General features: G+C 47.0%; 8 non-coding genes across 8 annotated transcripts; all 8 read right to left on the bottom strand.

The window, feature by feature from the left end:
- Positions 1-658: 658 nt before the first annotated feature.
- LOC142274020 (U2 spliceosomal RNA) lies at positions 659-852 on the bottom strand. The gene has a single exon (XR_012738399.1). It is a non-coding gene; the product is annotated as a U2 spliceosomal RNA (small nuclear RNA).
- A 2,189-nt stretch (positions 853-3,041) lies between these two features.
- LOC142273989 (U2 spliceosomal RNA) lies at positions 3,042-3,232 on the bottom strand. The gene has a single exon (XR_012738371.1). It is a non-coding gene; the product is annotated as a U2 spliceosomal RNA (small nuclear RNA).
- Positions 3,233-4,619: 1,387 nt separating this feature from the next.
- On the bottom strand, positions 4,620-4,810 carry LOC142273988 (U2 spliceosomal RNA). The gene has a single exon (XR_012738370.1). It is a non-coding gene; the product is annotated as a U2 spliceosomal RNA (small nuclear RNA).
- A 1,387-nt stretch (positions 4,811-6,197) lies between these two features.
- LOC142274018 (U2 spliceosomal RNA) lies at positions 6,198-6,391 on the bottom strand. Its single transcript, XR_012738398.1, has one exon. It is a non-coding gene; the product is annotated as a U2 spliceosomal RNA (small nuclear RNA).
- A 2,189-nt stretch (positions 6,392-8,580) lies between these two features.
- Positions 8,581-8,771, bottom strand: LOC142273987 (U2 spliceosomal RNA). Its single transcript, XR_012738369.1, has one exon. It is a non-coding gene; the product is annotated as a U2 spliceosomal RNA (small nuclear RNA).
- A 1,387-nt stretch (positions 8,772-10,158) lies between these two features.
- Positions 10,159-10,349, bottom strand: LOC142273985 (U2 spliceosomal RNA). Its single transcript, XR_012738368.1, has one exon. It is a non-coding gene; the product is annotated as a U2 spliceosomal RNA (small nuclear RNA).
- Positions 10,350-11,736: 1,387 nt separating this feature from the next.
- LOC142273984 (U2 spliceosomal RNA) lies at positions 11,737-11,927 on the bottom strand. Its single transcript, XR_012738367.1, has one exon. It is a non-coding gene; the product is annotated as a U2 spliceosomal RNA (small nuclear RNA).
- A 1,387-nt stretch (positions 11,928-13,314) lies between these two features.
- LOC142273983 (U2 spliceosomal RNA) lies at positions 13,315-13,505 on the bottom strand. The gene has a single exon (XR_012738366.1). It is a non-coding gene; the product is annotated as a U2 spliceosomal RNA (small nuclear RNA).
- Positions 13,506-14,355: the final 850 nt, after the last annotated feature.

Here is a 14,355-nt window from a genome sequence, read left to right as displayed (position 1 = left end):
ACTTATTGAAAGTAGTAATTCTTTCATAGGCCGCCCTTTCTTAGTATTTGACGTTCCTTATATTGCGGTATGAGGCTTCGCAGTAGGTTGCAAACATTCATCACCCATGACTTTCCCCAATTGAGCTCAGAAGCTCAATGTCTATCATGACCTCTCTTTTAGAATGTCCAAGAGCAAGCAAACTATTCCTCCAGGAGAGGGCGCCAACAGACTACTAAAGAGATCATCATTACTCAAAGAAAACCCCAAAAACCAATGCATGATAGGAATAAACAGGTAACTTTCTTTGGAGTGGAAGCGGAGAGATCGCACCAGATGCCAATTCTAGATGTTATCACACCTGTGGTCACTGCAGCAGCAGGTGAATCCACTTTGTCCAAAAGGGATCTATTCCATTCAATTGCAAATGATCTAGATAAGACAGAGAACTGCAGCACGGGGACATAGCCGAGTTGGTCAGGTTGAGTGGTGATGAGTTTGCTATTTGGATGAATAAAGAAAGTCAAAAGTGTGAAAGATAAAAAACAAAAGGAGGAAGTGTGAAAAGTGAATGGGCCAAATTGAGGTGCATATGAAGACGTATGCTTTCTTCCAATTCATTAAATCGGGCTAATATGAATCAGGTGAATTGAGTTCTGCTTTTGGAAACTGGGTTAAGAAGGGGTGCACCGTTCCTGGAGGTACTGCAATACCAGGTCAATGCGTGGAGTGGACAGAGCAAGCTCTTTTTCCATCTCCCTGTTCTAAAAATCCATTTAATATATGGTCCCCAGATAGGGGACGTATCAGATATTAAACTGATAAGAACAGATTTTTTGATTTAATGAAGCTTTCCAAAGCACCACAAAAAATGCATGACCGAAGTCACACCAAAAACAGTGCAAAGGCTAGGATTCGTGTGGACCCCACCGTGAGGAGAGGGTCCCCAAAAATCAACCCCGTCCCTCCGAGCCAGAAGGCCACAGCAAGGGTCAGGGATCTTCGGTGCTCCCCCAAGCCGAAGCCTGGTTGAGCCTTGTCGTTGCTCCCAGCGTCCACCCAGGCATCTTACCCAAGTGGAGTAGAGAGCTACTAGTTGTTGGTTTCGCAGCCGAAACTGCCCGGACCGTCAACCGGTGTTGGTTTCTCAGCCCAAGGCTAACCGGACCTCCAACCGGGTGTTGGTTTCTCAGCCGAAGCTGACCCAGACCTCCAACCGGGTGTTGGTTTCTCAGCCGAAGCTGACCCGGACCTCCAACCGGGTGTTAGTTTCTCAGCCCAAAGCTGACCAGACCTCCAACCGGGATTATAAAAATTTCGCTTCCTAGCCAGAAGGCCGGGATAGGGTAATATGCTCAAAAAGTATGAAAAGGCAAGGTACGGTGTGCTACAGAGCCCAAGGCTTGCCGGGGTCCCAAGCCAGCAAGCTCAGACTCACTCCAGGGTCGTCAGTCCTGGGGCACGTTGTACCATAGCCCCCCATCCTTACTCAGTCTAATAGCCTCGATCCTGGTAGGGCCATGTTTTCCACTAGATGAATATACTATCCACCCAGAGTACTAGCAAGCGCAACCTTCCAGTGTGCATTGTATCATTGTACTAAGGTGGCCTGGAGCTTAAACCACCTTTTCGAACAACACTACACTTGATCTTAGCCAAAAGGCCGAGAAGCGATAACCAGAATTGGTTTGGGCCTCGAGTGGCACCCTGGCCTATGCCGGACACATCTTAGGGAGAGAGAGCGAGAGGGAGACAAACCCACGCCTACACAAGACATTTTGTCACCCAAGCCAACCCTTGAAAAGGCTGCTTTGCAGAGCCAAAACAAGAAGAATGGTGCGTTTTGCAGCCGCCGCCCACTGCAATGAATCTGAATAACTCCTCCTTTAGGGCGCAAGCAACTCCCCTCCCCCTTGCAGTCTTTCCAATTCACGATACAAAAAGACGGACAGGACAGGTTGCCTGACTTTCCGTCACTGCCACCCTTTGCCATCCTTACCCGTAGAAAGCCCTTTCATCATCCCCAAACCCTAATCTTTTCCCTTTCCTTCCCAGCCCCCAAACCCTGCCCTCTGTACCTTTCTCACCACCCGCTTCCCTTCTCCTGTCATCCCCCTACCACCCGGGAAAAAAAGAGATTGCCCCCTCCTTCCACTAGCCCACCCTCCCACCCAAAGAACAACTTCTTCTGCGCAGCTTGTTTTCTAGGCAGCAGCGCTATTGTGATGTCATCGGGGGGCATTGTGACAAGCCGCCAGTGTTCCGTCTCTTCATGTTGTGCACAGTTCAAACGGAAAATACATCAACAGGCAGACTACAGAAAAGCTTACTATCAAAGGTTAGAGGGGGGCTTTCTCAGAGGGCTTTTTACAGTTTTTCTATTCCCAATTAGCCGTTTAAGTGTACTTATTGAAAGTAGTAATTCTTTCATAGGCCGCCCTTTCTTAGTATTTGACGTTCCTTATATTGCGGTATGAGGCTTCGCAGTAGGTTGCAAACATTCATCACCCATGACTTTCCCCAATTGAGCTCAGAAGCTCAATGTCTATCATGACCTCTCTTTTAGAATGTCCAAGAGCAAGCAAACTATTCCTCCAGGAGAGGGCGCCAACAGACTACTAAAGAGATCATCATTACTCAAAGAAAACCCCAAAAACCAATGCATGATAGGAATAAACAGGTAACTTTCTTTGGAGTGGAAGCGGAGAGATCGCACCAGATGCCAATTCTAGATGTTATCACACCTGTGGTCACTGCAGCAGCAGGTGAATCCACTTTGTCCAAAAGGGATCTATTCCATTCAATTGCAAATGATCTAGATAAGACAGAGAACTGCAGCACGGGGACATAGCCGAGTTGGTCAGGTTGAGTGGTGATGAGTTTGCTATTTGGATGAATAAAGAAAGTCAAAAGTGTGAAAGATAAAAAACAAAAGGAGGAAGTGTGAAAAGTGAATGGGCCAAATTGAGGTGCATATGAAGACGTATGCTTTCTTCCAATTCATTAAATCGGGCTAATATGAATCAGGTGAATTGAGTTCTGCTTTTGGAAACTGGGTTAAGAAGGGGTGCACCGTTCCTGGAGGTACTGCAATACCAGGTCAATGCGTGGAGTGGACAGAGCAAGCTCTTTTTCCATCTCCCTGTTCTAAAAATCCATTTAATATATGGTCCCCAGATAGGGGACGTATCAGATATTAAACTGATAAGAACAGATACTACACTTGATCTTAGCCAAAAGGCCGAGAAGCGATAACCAGAATTGGTTTGGGCCTCGAGTGGCACCCTGGCCTATGCCGGACACATCTTAGGGAGAGAGAGCGAGAGGGAGACAAACCCACGCCTACACAAGACATTTTGTCACCCAAGCCAACCCTTGAAAAGGCTGCTTTGCAGAGCCAAAACAAGAAGAATGGTGCGTTTTGCAGCCGCCGCCCACTGCAATGAATCTGAATAACTCCTCCTTTAGGGCGCAAGCAACTCCCCTCCCCCTTGCAGTCTTTCCAATTCACGATACAAAAAGACGGACAGGACAGGTTGCCTGACTTTCCGTCACTGCCACCCTTTGCCATCCTTACCCGTAGAAAGCCCTTTCATCATCCCCAAACCCTAATCTTTTCCCTTTCCTTCCCAGCCCCCAAACCCTGCCCTCTGTACCTTTCTCACCACCCGCTTCCCTTCTCCTGTCATCCCCCTACCACCCGGGAAAAAAAGAGATTGCCCCCTCCTTCCACTAGCCCACCCTCCCACCCAAAGAACAACTTCTTCTGCGCAGCTTGTTTTCTAGGCAGCAGCGCTATTGTGATGTCATCGGGGGGCATTGTGACAAGCCGCCAGTGTTCCGTCTCTTCATGTTGTGCACAGTTCAAACGGAAAATACATCAACAGGCAGACTACAGAAAAGCTTACTATCAAAGGTTAGAGGGGGGCTTTCTCAGAGGGCTTTTTACAGTTTTTCTATTCCCAATTAGCCGTTTAAGTGTACTTATTGAAAGTAGTAATTCTTTCATAGGCCGCCCTTTCTTAGTATTTGACGTTCCTTATATTGCGGTATGAGGCTTCGCAGTAGGTTGCAAACATTCATCACCCATGACTTTCCCCAATTGAGCTCAGAAGCTCAATGTCTATCATGACCTCTCTTTTAGAATGTCCAAGAGCAAGCAAACTATTCCTCCAGGAGAGGGCGCCAACAGACTACTAAAGAGATCATCATTACTCAAAGAAAACCCCAAAAACCAATGCATGATAGGAATAAACAGGTAACTTTCTTTGGAGTGGAAGCGGAGAGATCGCACCAGATGCCAATTCTAGATGTTATCACACCTGTGGTCACTGCAGCAGCAGGTGAATCCACTTTGTCCAAAAGGGATCTATTCCATTCAATTGCAAATGATCTAGATAAGACAGAGAACTGCAGCACGGGGACATAGCCGAGTTGGTCAGGTTGAGTGGTGATGAGTTTGCTATTTGGATGAATAAAGAAAGTCAAAAGTGTGAAAGATAAAAAACAAAAGGAGGAAGTGTGAAAAGTGAATGGGCCAAATTGAGGTGCATATGAAGACGTATGCTTTCTTCCAATTCATTAAATCGGGCTAATATGAATCAGGTGAATTGAGTTCTGCTTTTGGAAACTGGGTTAAGAAGGGGTGCACCGTTCCTGGAGGTACTGCAATACCAGGTCAATGCGTGGAGTGGACAGAGCAAGCTCTTTTTCCATCTCCCTGTTCTAAAAATCCATTTAATATATGGTCCCCAGATAGGGGACGTATCAGATATTAAACTGATAAGAACAGATACTACACTTGATCTTAGCCAAAAGGCCGAGAAGCGATAACCAGAATTGGTTTGGGCCTCGAGTGGCACCCTGGCCTATGCCGGACACATCTTAGGGAGAGAGAGCGAGAGGGAGACAAACCCACGCCTACACAAGACATTTTGTCACCCAAGCCAACCCTTGAAAAGGCTGCTTTGCAGAGCCAAAACAAGAAGAATGGTGCGTTTTGCAGCCGCCGCCCACTGCAATGAATCTGAATAACTCCTCCTTTAGGGCGCAAGCAACTCCCCTCCCCCTTGCAGTCTTTCCAATTCACGATACAAAAAGACGGACAGGACAGGTTGCCTGACTTTCCGTCACTGCCACCCTTTGCCATCCTTACCCGTAGAAAGCCCTTTCATCATCCCCAAACCCTAATCTTTTCCCTTTCCTTCCCAGCCCCCAAACCCTGCCCTCTGTACCTTTCTCACCACCCGCTTCCCTTCTCCTGTCATCCCCCTACCACCCGGGAAAAAAAGAGATTGCCCCCTCCTTCCACTAGCCCACCCTCCCACCCAAAGAACAACTTCTTCTGCGCAGCTTGTTTTCTAGGCAGCAGCGCTATTGTGATGTCATCGGGGGGCATTGTGACAAGCCGCCAGTGTTCCGTCTCTTCATGTTGTGCACAGTTCAAACGGAAAATACATCAACAGGCAGACTACAGAAAAGCTTACTATCAAAGGTTAGAGGGGGGCTTTCTCAGAGGGCTTTTTACAGTTTTTCTATTCCCAATTAGCCGTTTAAGTGTACTTATTGAAAGTAGTAATTCTTTCATAGGCCGCCCTTTCTTAGTATTTGACGTTCCTTATATTGCGGTATGAGGCTTCGCAGTAGGTTGCAAACATTCATCACCCATGACTTTCCCCAATTGAGCTCAGAAGCTCAATGTCTATCATGACCTCTCTTTTAGAATGTCCAAGAGCAAGCAAACTATTCCTCCAGGAGAGGGCGCCAACAGACTACTAAAGAGATCATCATTACTCAAAGAAAACCCCAAAAACCAATGCATGATAGGAATAAACAGGTAACTTTCTTTGGAGTGGAAGCGGAGAGATCGCACCAGATGCCAATTCTAGATGTTATCACACCTGTGGTCACTGCAGCAGCAGGTGAATCCACTTTGTCCAAAAGGGATCTATTCCATTCAATTGCAAATGATCTAGATAAGACAGAGAACTGCAGCACGGGGACATAGCCGAGTTGGTCAGGTTGAGTGGTGATGAGTTTGCTATTTGGATGAATAAAGAAAGTCAAAAGTGTGAAAGATAAAAAACAAAAGGAGGAAGTGTGAAAAGTGAATGGGCCAAATTGAGGTGCATATGAAGACGTATGCTTTCTTCCAATTCATTAAATCGGGCTAATATGAATCAGGTGAATTGAGTTCTGCTTTTGGAAACTGGGTTAAGAAGGGGTGCACCGTTCCTGGAGGTACTGCAATACCAGGTCAATGCGTGGAGTGGACAGAGCAAGCTCTTTTTCCATCTCCCTGTTCTAAAAATCCATTTAATATATGGTCCCCAGATAGGGGACGTATCAGATATTAAACTGATAAGAACAGATTTTTTGATTTAATGAAGCTTTCCAAAGCACCACAAAAAATGCATGACCGAAGTCACACCAAAAACAGTGCAAAGGCTAGGATTCGTGTGGACCCCACCGTGAGGAGAGGGTCCCCAAAAATCAACCCCGTCCCTCCGAGCCAGAAGGCCACAGCAAGGGTCAGGGATCTTCGGTGCTCCCCCAAGCCGAAGCCTGGTTGAGCCTTGTCGTTGCTCCCAGCGTCCACCCAGGCATCTTACCCAAGTGGAGTAGAGAGCTACTAGTTGTTGGTTTCGCAGCCGAAACTGCCCGGACCGTCAACCGGTGTTGGTTTCTCAGCCCAAGGCTAACCGGACCTCCAACCGGGTGTTGGTTTCTCAGCCGAAGCTGACCCAGACCTCCAACCGGGTGTTGGTTTCTCAGCCGAAGCTGACCCGGACCTCCAACCGGGTGTTAGTTTCTCAGCCCAAAGCTGACCAGACCTCCAACCGGGATTATAAAAATTTCGCTTCCTAGCCAGAAGGCCGGGATAGGGTAATATGCTCAAAAAGTATGAAAAGGCAAGGTACGGTGTGCTACAGAGCCCAAGGCTTGCCGGGGTCCCAAGCCAGCAAGCTCAGACTCACTCCAGGGTCGTCAGTCCTGGGGCACGTTGTACCATAGCCCCCCATCCTTACTCAGTCTAATAGCCTCGATCCTGGTAGGGCCATGTTTTCCACTAGATGAATATACTATCCACCCAGAGTACTAGCAAGCGCAACCTTCCAGTGTGCATTGTATCATTGTACTAAGGTGGCCTGGAGCTTAAACCACCTTTTCGAACAACACTACACTTGATCTTAGCCAAAAGGCCGAGAAGCGATAACCAGAATTGGTTTGGGCCTCGAGTGGCACCCTGGCCTATGCCGGACACATCTTAGGGAGAGAGAGCGAGAGGGAGACAAACCCACGCCTACACAAGACATTTTGTCACCCAAGCCAACCCTTGAAAAGGCTGCTTTGCAGAGCCAAAACAAGAAGAATGGTGCGTTTTGCAGCCGCCGCCCACTGCAATGAATCTGAATAACTCCTCCTTTAGGGCGCAAGCAACTCCCCTCCCCCTTGCAGTCTTTCCAATTCACGATACAAAAAGACGGACAGGACAGGTTGCCTGACTTTCCGTCACTGCCACCCTTTGCCATCCTTACCCGTAGAAAGCCCTTTCATCATCCCCAAACCCTAATCTTTTCCCTTTCCTTCCCAGCCCCCAAACCCTGCCCTCTGTACCTTTCTCACCACCCGCTTCCCTTCTCCTGTCATCCCCCTACCACCCGGGAAAAAAAGAGATTGCCCCCTCCTTCCACTAGCCCACCCTCCCACCCAAAGAACAACTTCTTCTGCGCAGCTTGTTTTCTAGGCAGCAGCGCTATTGTGATGTCATCGGGGGGCATTGTGACAAGCCGCCAGTGTTCCGTCTCTTCATGTTGTGCACAGTTCAAACGGAAAATACATCAACAGGCAGACTACAGAAAAGCTTACTATCAAAGGTTAGAGGGGGGCTTTCTCAGAGGGCTTTTTACAGTTTTTCTATTCCCAATTAGCCGTTTAAGTGTACTTATTGAAAGTAGTAATTCTTTCATAGGCCGCCCTTTCTTAGTATTTGACGTTCCTTATATTGCGGTATGAGGCTTCGCAGTAGGTTGCAAACATTCATCACCCATGACTTTCCCCAATTGAGCTCAGAAGCTCAATGTCTATCATGACCTCTCTTTTAGAATGTCCAAGAGCAAGCAAACTATTCCTCCAGGAGAGGGCGCCAACAGACTACTAAAGAGATCATCATTACTCAAAGAAAACCCCAAAAACCAATGCATGATAGGAATAAACAGGTAACTTTCTTTGGAGTGGAAGCGGAGAGATCGCACCAGATGCCAATTCTAGATGTTATCACACCTGTGGTCACTGCAGCAGCAGGTGAATCCACTTTGTCCAAAAGGGATCTATTCCATTCAATTGCAAATGATCTAGATAAGACAGAGAACTGCAGCACGGGGACATAGCCGAGTTGGTCAGGTTGAGTGGTGATGAGTTTGCTATTTGGATGAATAAAGAAAGTCAAAAGTGTGAAAGATAAAAAACAAAAGGAGGAAGTGTGAAAAGTGAATGGGCCAAATTGAGGTGCATATGAAGACGTATGCTTTCTTCCAATTCATTAAATCGGGCTAATATGAATCAGGTGAATTGAGTTCTGCTTTTGGAAACTGGGTTAAGAAGGGGTGCACCGTTCCTGGAGGTACTGCAATACCAGGTCAATGCGTGGAGTGGACAGAGCAAGCTCTTTTTCCATCTCCCTGTTCTAAAAATCCATTTAATATATGGTCCCCAGATAGGGGACGTATCAGATATTAAACTGATAAGAACAGATACTACACTTGATCTTAGCCAAAAGGCCGAGAAGCGATAACCAGAATTGGTTTGGGCCTCGAGTGGCACCCTGGCCTATGCCGGACACATCTTAGGGAGAGAGAGCGAGAGGGAGACAAACCCACGCCTACACAAGACATTTTGTCACCCAAGCCAACCCTTGAAAAGGCTGCTTTGCAGAGCCAAAACAAGAAGAATGGTGCGTTTTGCAGCCGCCGCCCACTGCAATGAATCTGAATAACTCCTCCTTTAGGGCGCAAGCAACTCCCCTCCCCCTTGCAGTCTTTCCAATTCACGATACAAAAAGACGGACAGGACAGGTTGCCTGACTTTCCGTCACTGCCACCCTTTGCCATCCTTACCCGTAGAAAGCCCTTTCATCATCCCCAAACCCTAATCTTTTCCCTTTCCTTCCCAGCCCCCAAACCCTGCCCTCTGTACCTTTCTCACCACCCGCTTCCCTTCTCCTGTCATCCCCCTACCACCCGGGAAAAAAAGAGATTGCCCCCTCCTTCCACTAGCCCACCCTCCCACCCAAAGAACAACTTCTTCTGCGCAGCTTGTTTTCTAGGCAGCAGCGCTATTGTGATGTCATCGGGGGGCATTGTGACAAGCCGCCAGTGTTCCGTCTCTTCATGTTGTGCACAGTTCAAACGGAAAATACATCAACAGGCAGACTACAGAAAAGCTTACTATCAAAGGTTAGAGGGGGGCTTTCTCAGAGGGCTTTTTACAGTTTTTCTATTCCCAATTAGCCGTTTAAGTGTACTTATTGAAAGTAGTAATTCTTTCATAGGCCGCCCTTTCTTAGTATTTGACGTTCCTTATATTGCGGTATGAGGCTTCGCAGTAGGTTGCAAACATTCATCACCCATGACTTTCCCCAATTGAGCTCAGAAGCTCAATGTCTATCATGACCTCTCTTTTAGAATGTCCAAGAGCAAGCAAACTATTCCTCCAGGAGAGGGCGCCAACAGACTACTAAAGAGATCATCATTACTCAAAGAAAACCCCAAAAACCAATGCATGATAGGAATAAACAGGTAACTTTCTTTGGAGTGGAAGCGGAGAGATCGCACCAGATGCCAATTCTAGATGTTATCACACCTGTGGTCACTGCAGCAGCAGGTGAATCCACTTTGTCCAAAAGGGATCTATTCCATTCAATTGCAAATGATCTAGATAAGACAGAGAACTGCAGCACGGGGACATAGCCGAGTTGGTCAGGTTGAGTGGTGATGAGTTTGCTATTTGGATGAATAAAGAAAGTCAAAAGTGTGAAAGATAAAAAACAAAAGGAGGAAGTGTGAAAAGTGAATGGGCCAAATTGAGGTGCATATGAAGACGTATGCTTTCTTCCAATTCATTAAATCGGGCTAATATGAATCAGGTGAATTGAGTTCTGCTTTTGGAAACTGGGTTAAGAAGGGGTGCACCGTTCCTGGAGGTACTGCAATACCAGGTCAATGCGTGGAGTGGACAGAGCAAGCTCTTTTTCCATCTCCCTGTTCTAAAAATCCATTTAATATATGGTCCCCAGATAGGGGACGTATCAGATATTAAACTGATAAGAACAGATACTACACTTGATCTTAGCCAAAAGGCCGAGAAGCGATAACCAGAATTGGTTTGGGCCTCGAGTGGCACCCTGGCCTATGCCGGACACATCTTAGGGAGAGAGAGCGAGAGGGAGACAAACCCACGCCTACACAAGACATTTTGTCACCCAAGCCAACCCTTGAAAAGGCTGCTTTGCAGAGCCAAAACAAGAAGAATGGTGCGTTTTGCAGCCGCCGCCCACTGCAATGAATCTGAATAACTCCTCCTTTAGGGCGCAAGCAACTCCCCTCCCCCTTGCAGTCTTTCCAATTCACGATACAAAAAGACGGACAGGACAGGTTGCCTGACTTTCCGTCACTGCCACCCTTTGCCATCCTTACCCGTAGAAAGCCCTTTCATCATCCCCAAACCCTAATCTTTTCCCTTTCCTTCCCAGCCCCCAAACCCTGCCCTCTGTACCTTTCTCACCACCCGCTTCCCTTCTCCTGTCATCCCCCTACCACCCGGGAAAAAAAGAGATTGCCCCCTCCTTCCACTAGCCCACCCTCCCACCCAAAGAACAACTTCTTCTGCGCAGCTTGTTTTCTAGGCAGCAGCGCTATTGTGATGTCATCGGGGGGCATTGTGACAAGCCGCCAGTGTTCCGTCTCTTCATGTTGTGCACAGTTCAAACGGAAAATACATCAACAGGCAGACTACAGAAAAGCTTACTATCAAAGGTTAGAGGGGGGCTTTCTCAGAGGGCTTTTTACAGTTTTTCTATTCCCAATTAGCCGTTTAAGTGTACTTATTGAAAGTAGTAATTCTTTCATAGGCCGCCCTTTCTTAGTATTTGACGTTCCTTATATTGCGGTATGAGGCTTCGCAGTAGGTTGCAAACATTCATCACCCATGACTTTCCCCAATTGAGCTCAGAAGCTCAATGTCTATCATGACCTCTCTTTTAGAATGTCCAAGAGCAAGCAAACTATTCCTCCAGGAGAGGGCGCCAACAGACTACTAAAGAGATCATCATTACTCAAAGAAAACCCCAAAAACCAATGCATGATAGGAATAAACAGGTAACTTTCTTTGGAGTGGAAGCGGAGAGATCGCACCAGATGCCAATTCTAGATGTTATCACACCTGTGGTCACTGCAGCAGCAGGTGAATCCACTTTGTCCAAAAGGGATCTATTCCATTCAATTGCAAATGATCTAGATAAGACAGAGAACTGCAGCACGGGGACATAGCCGAGTTGGTCAGGTTGAGTGGTGATGAGTTTGCTATTTGGATGAATAAAGAAAGTCAAAAGTGTGAAAGATAAAAAACAAAAGGAGGAAGTGTGAAAAGTGAATGGGCCAAATTGAGGTGCATATGAAGACGTATGCTTTCTTCCAATTCATTAAATCGGGCTAATATGAATCAGGTGAATTGAGTTCTGCTTTTGGAAACTGGGTTAAGAAGGGGTGCACCGTTCCTGGAGGTACTGCAATACCAGGTCAATGCGTGGAGTGGACAGAGCAAGCTCTTTTTCCATCTCCCTGTTCTAAAAATCCATTTAATATATGGTCCCCAGATAGGGGACGTATCAGATATTAAACTGATAAGAACAGATACTACACTTGATCTTAGCCAAAAGGCCGAGAAGCGATAACCAGAATTGGTTTGGGCCTCGAGTGGCACCCTGGCCTATGCCGGACACATCTTAGGGAGAGAGAGCGAGAGGGAGACAAACCCACGCCTACACAAGACATTTTGTCACCCAAGCCAACCCTTGAAAAGGCTGCTTTGCAGAGCCAAAACAAGAAGAATGGTGCGTTTTGCAGCCGCCGCCCACTGCAATGAATCTGAATAACTCCTCCTTTAGGGCGCAAGCAACTCCCCTCCCCCTTGCAGTCTTTCCAATTCACGATACAAAAAGACGGACAGGACAGGTTGCCTGACTTTCCGTCACTGCCACCCTTTGCCATCCTTACCCGTAGAAAGCCCTTTCATCATCCCCAAACCCTAATCTTTTCCCTTTCCTTCCCAGCCCCCAAACCCTGCCCTCTGTACCTTTCTCACCACCCGCTTCCCTTCTCCTGTCATCCCCCTACCACCCGGGAAAAAAAGAGATTGCCCCCTCCTTCCACTAGCCCACCCTCCCACCCAAAGAACAACTTCTTCTGCGCAGCTTGTTTTCTAGGCAGCAGCGCTATTGTGATGTCATCGGGGGGCATTGTGACAAGCCGCCAGTGTTCCGTCTCTTCATGTTGTGCACAGTTCAAACGGAAAATACATCAACAGGCAGACTACAGAAAAGCTTACTATCAAAGGTTAGAGGGGGGCTTTCTCAGAGGGCTTTTTACAGTTTTTCTATTCCCAATTAGCCGTTTAAGTGTACTTATTGAAAGTAGTAATTCTTTCATAGGCCGCCCTTTCTTAGTATTTGACGTTCCTTATATTGCGGTATGAGGCTTCGCAGTAGGTTGCAAACATTCATCACCCATGACTTTCCCCAATTGAGCTCAGAAGCTCAATGTCTATCATGACCTCTCTTTTAGAATGTCCAAGAGCAAGCAAACTATTCCTCCAGGAGAGGGCGCCAACAGACTACTAAAGAGATCATCATTACTCAAAGAAAACCCCAAAAACCAATGCATGATAGGAATAAACAGGTAACTTTCTTTGGAGTGGAAGCGGAGAGATCGCACCAGATGCCAATTCTAGATGTTATCACACCTGTGGTCACTGCAGCAGCAGGTGAATCCACTTTGTCCAAAAGGGATCTATTCCATTCAATTGCAAATGATCTAGATAAGACAGAGAACTGCAGCACGGGGACATAGCCGAGTTGGTCAGGTTGAGTGGTGATGAGTTTGCTATTTGGATGAATAAAGAAAGTCAAAAGTGTGAAAGATAAAAAACAAAAGGAGGAAGTGTGAAAAGTGAATGGGCCAAATTGAGGTGCATATGAAGACGTATGCTTTCTTCCAATTCATTAAATCGGGCTAATATGAATCAGGTGAATTGAGTTCTGCTTTTGGAAACTGGGTTAAGAAGGGGTGCACCGTTCCTGGAGGTACTGCAATACCAGGTCAATGCGTGGAGTGGACAGAGCAAGCTCTTTTTCCATCTCCCTGTTCTAAAAATCCATTTAATATATGGTCCCCAGATAGGGGACGTATCAGATATTAAACTGATAAGAACAGATACTACACTTGATCTTAGCCAAAAGGCCGAGAAGCGATAACCAGAATTGGTTTGGGCCTCGAGTGGCACCCTGGCCTATGCCGGACACATCTTAGGGAGAGAGAGCGAGAGGGAGACAAACCCACGCCTACACAAGACATTTTGTCACCCAAGCCAACCCTTGAAAAGGCTGCTTTGCAGAGCCAAAACAAGAAGAATGGTGCGTTTTGCAGCCGCCGCCCACTGCAATGAATCTGAATAACTCCTCCTTTAGGGCGCAAGCAACTCCCCTCCCCCTTGCAGTCTTTCCAATTCACGATACAAAAAGACGGACAGGACAGGTTGCCTGACTTTCCGTCACTGCCACCCTTTGCCATCCTTACCCGTAGAAAGCCCTTTCATCATCCCCAAACCCTAATCTTTTCCCTTTCCTTCCCAGCCCCCAAACCCTGCCCTCTGTACCTTTCTCACCACCCGCTTCCCTTCTCCTGTCATCCCCCTACCACCCGGGAAAAAAAGAGATTGCCCCCTCCTTCCACTAGCCCACCCTCCCACCCAAAGAACAACTTCTTCTGCGCAGCTTGTTTTCTAGGCAGCAGCGCTATTGTGATGTCATCGGGGGGCATTGTGACAAGCCGCCAGTGTTCCGTCTCTTCATGTTGTGCACAGTTCAAACGGAAAATACATCAACAGGCAGACTACAGAAAAGCTTACTATCAAAGGTTAGAGGGGGGCTTTCTCAGAGGGCTTTTTACAGTTTTTCTATTCCCAATTAGCCGTTTAAGTGTACTTATTGAAAGTAGTAATTCTTTCATAGGCCGCCCTTTCTTAGTATTTGACGTTCCTTATATTGCGGTATGAGGCTTCGCAGTAGGTTGCAAACATTCATCACCCATGACTTTCCCCAAT

Source organism: Anomaloglossus baeobatrachus, unplaced genomic scaffold (assembly GCF_048569485.1).
Source record: "Anomaloglossus baeobatrachus isolate aAnoBae1 unplaced genomic scaffold, aAnoBae1.hap1 Scaffold_3662, whole genome shotgun sequence".
Taxonomy (NCBI): Eukaryota; Metazoa; Chordata; class Amphibia; order Anura; family Aromobatidae; genus Anomaloglossus; species Anomaloglossus baeobatrachus.
Note: the sequence above shows the minus strand (reverse complement) of the source record. Positions and strands in the feature narration are given on the sequence as shown.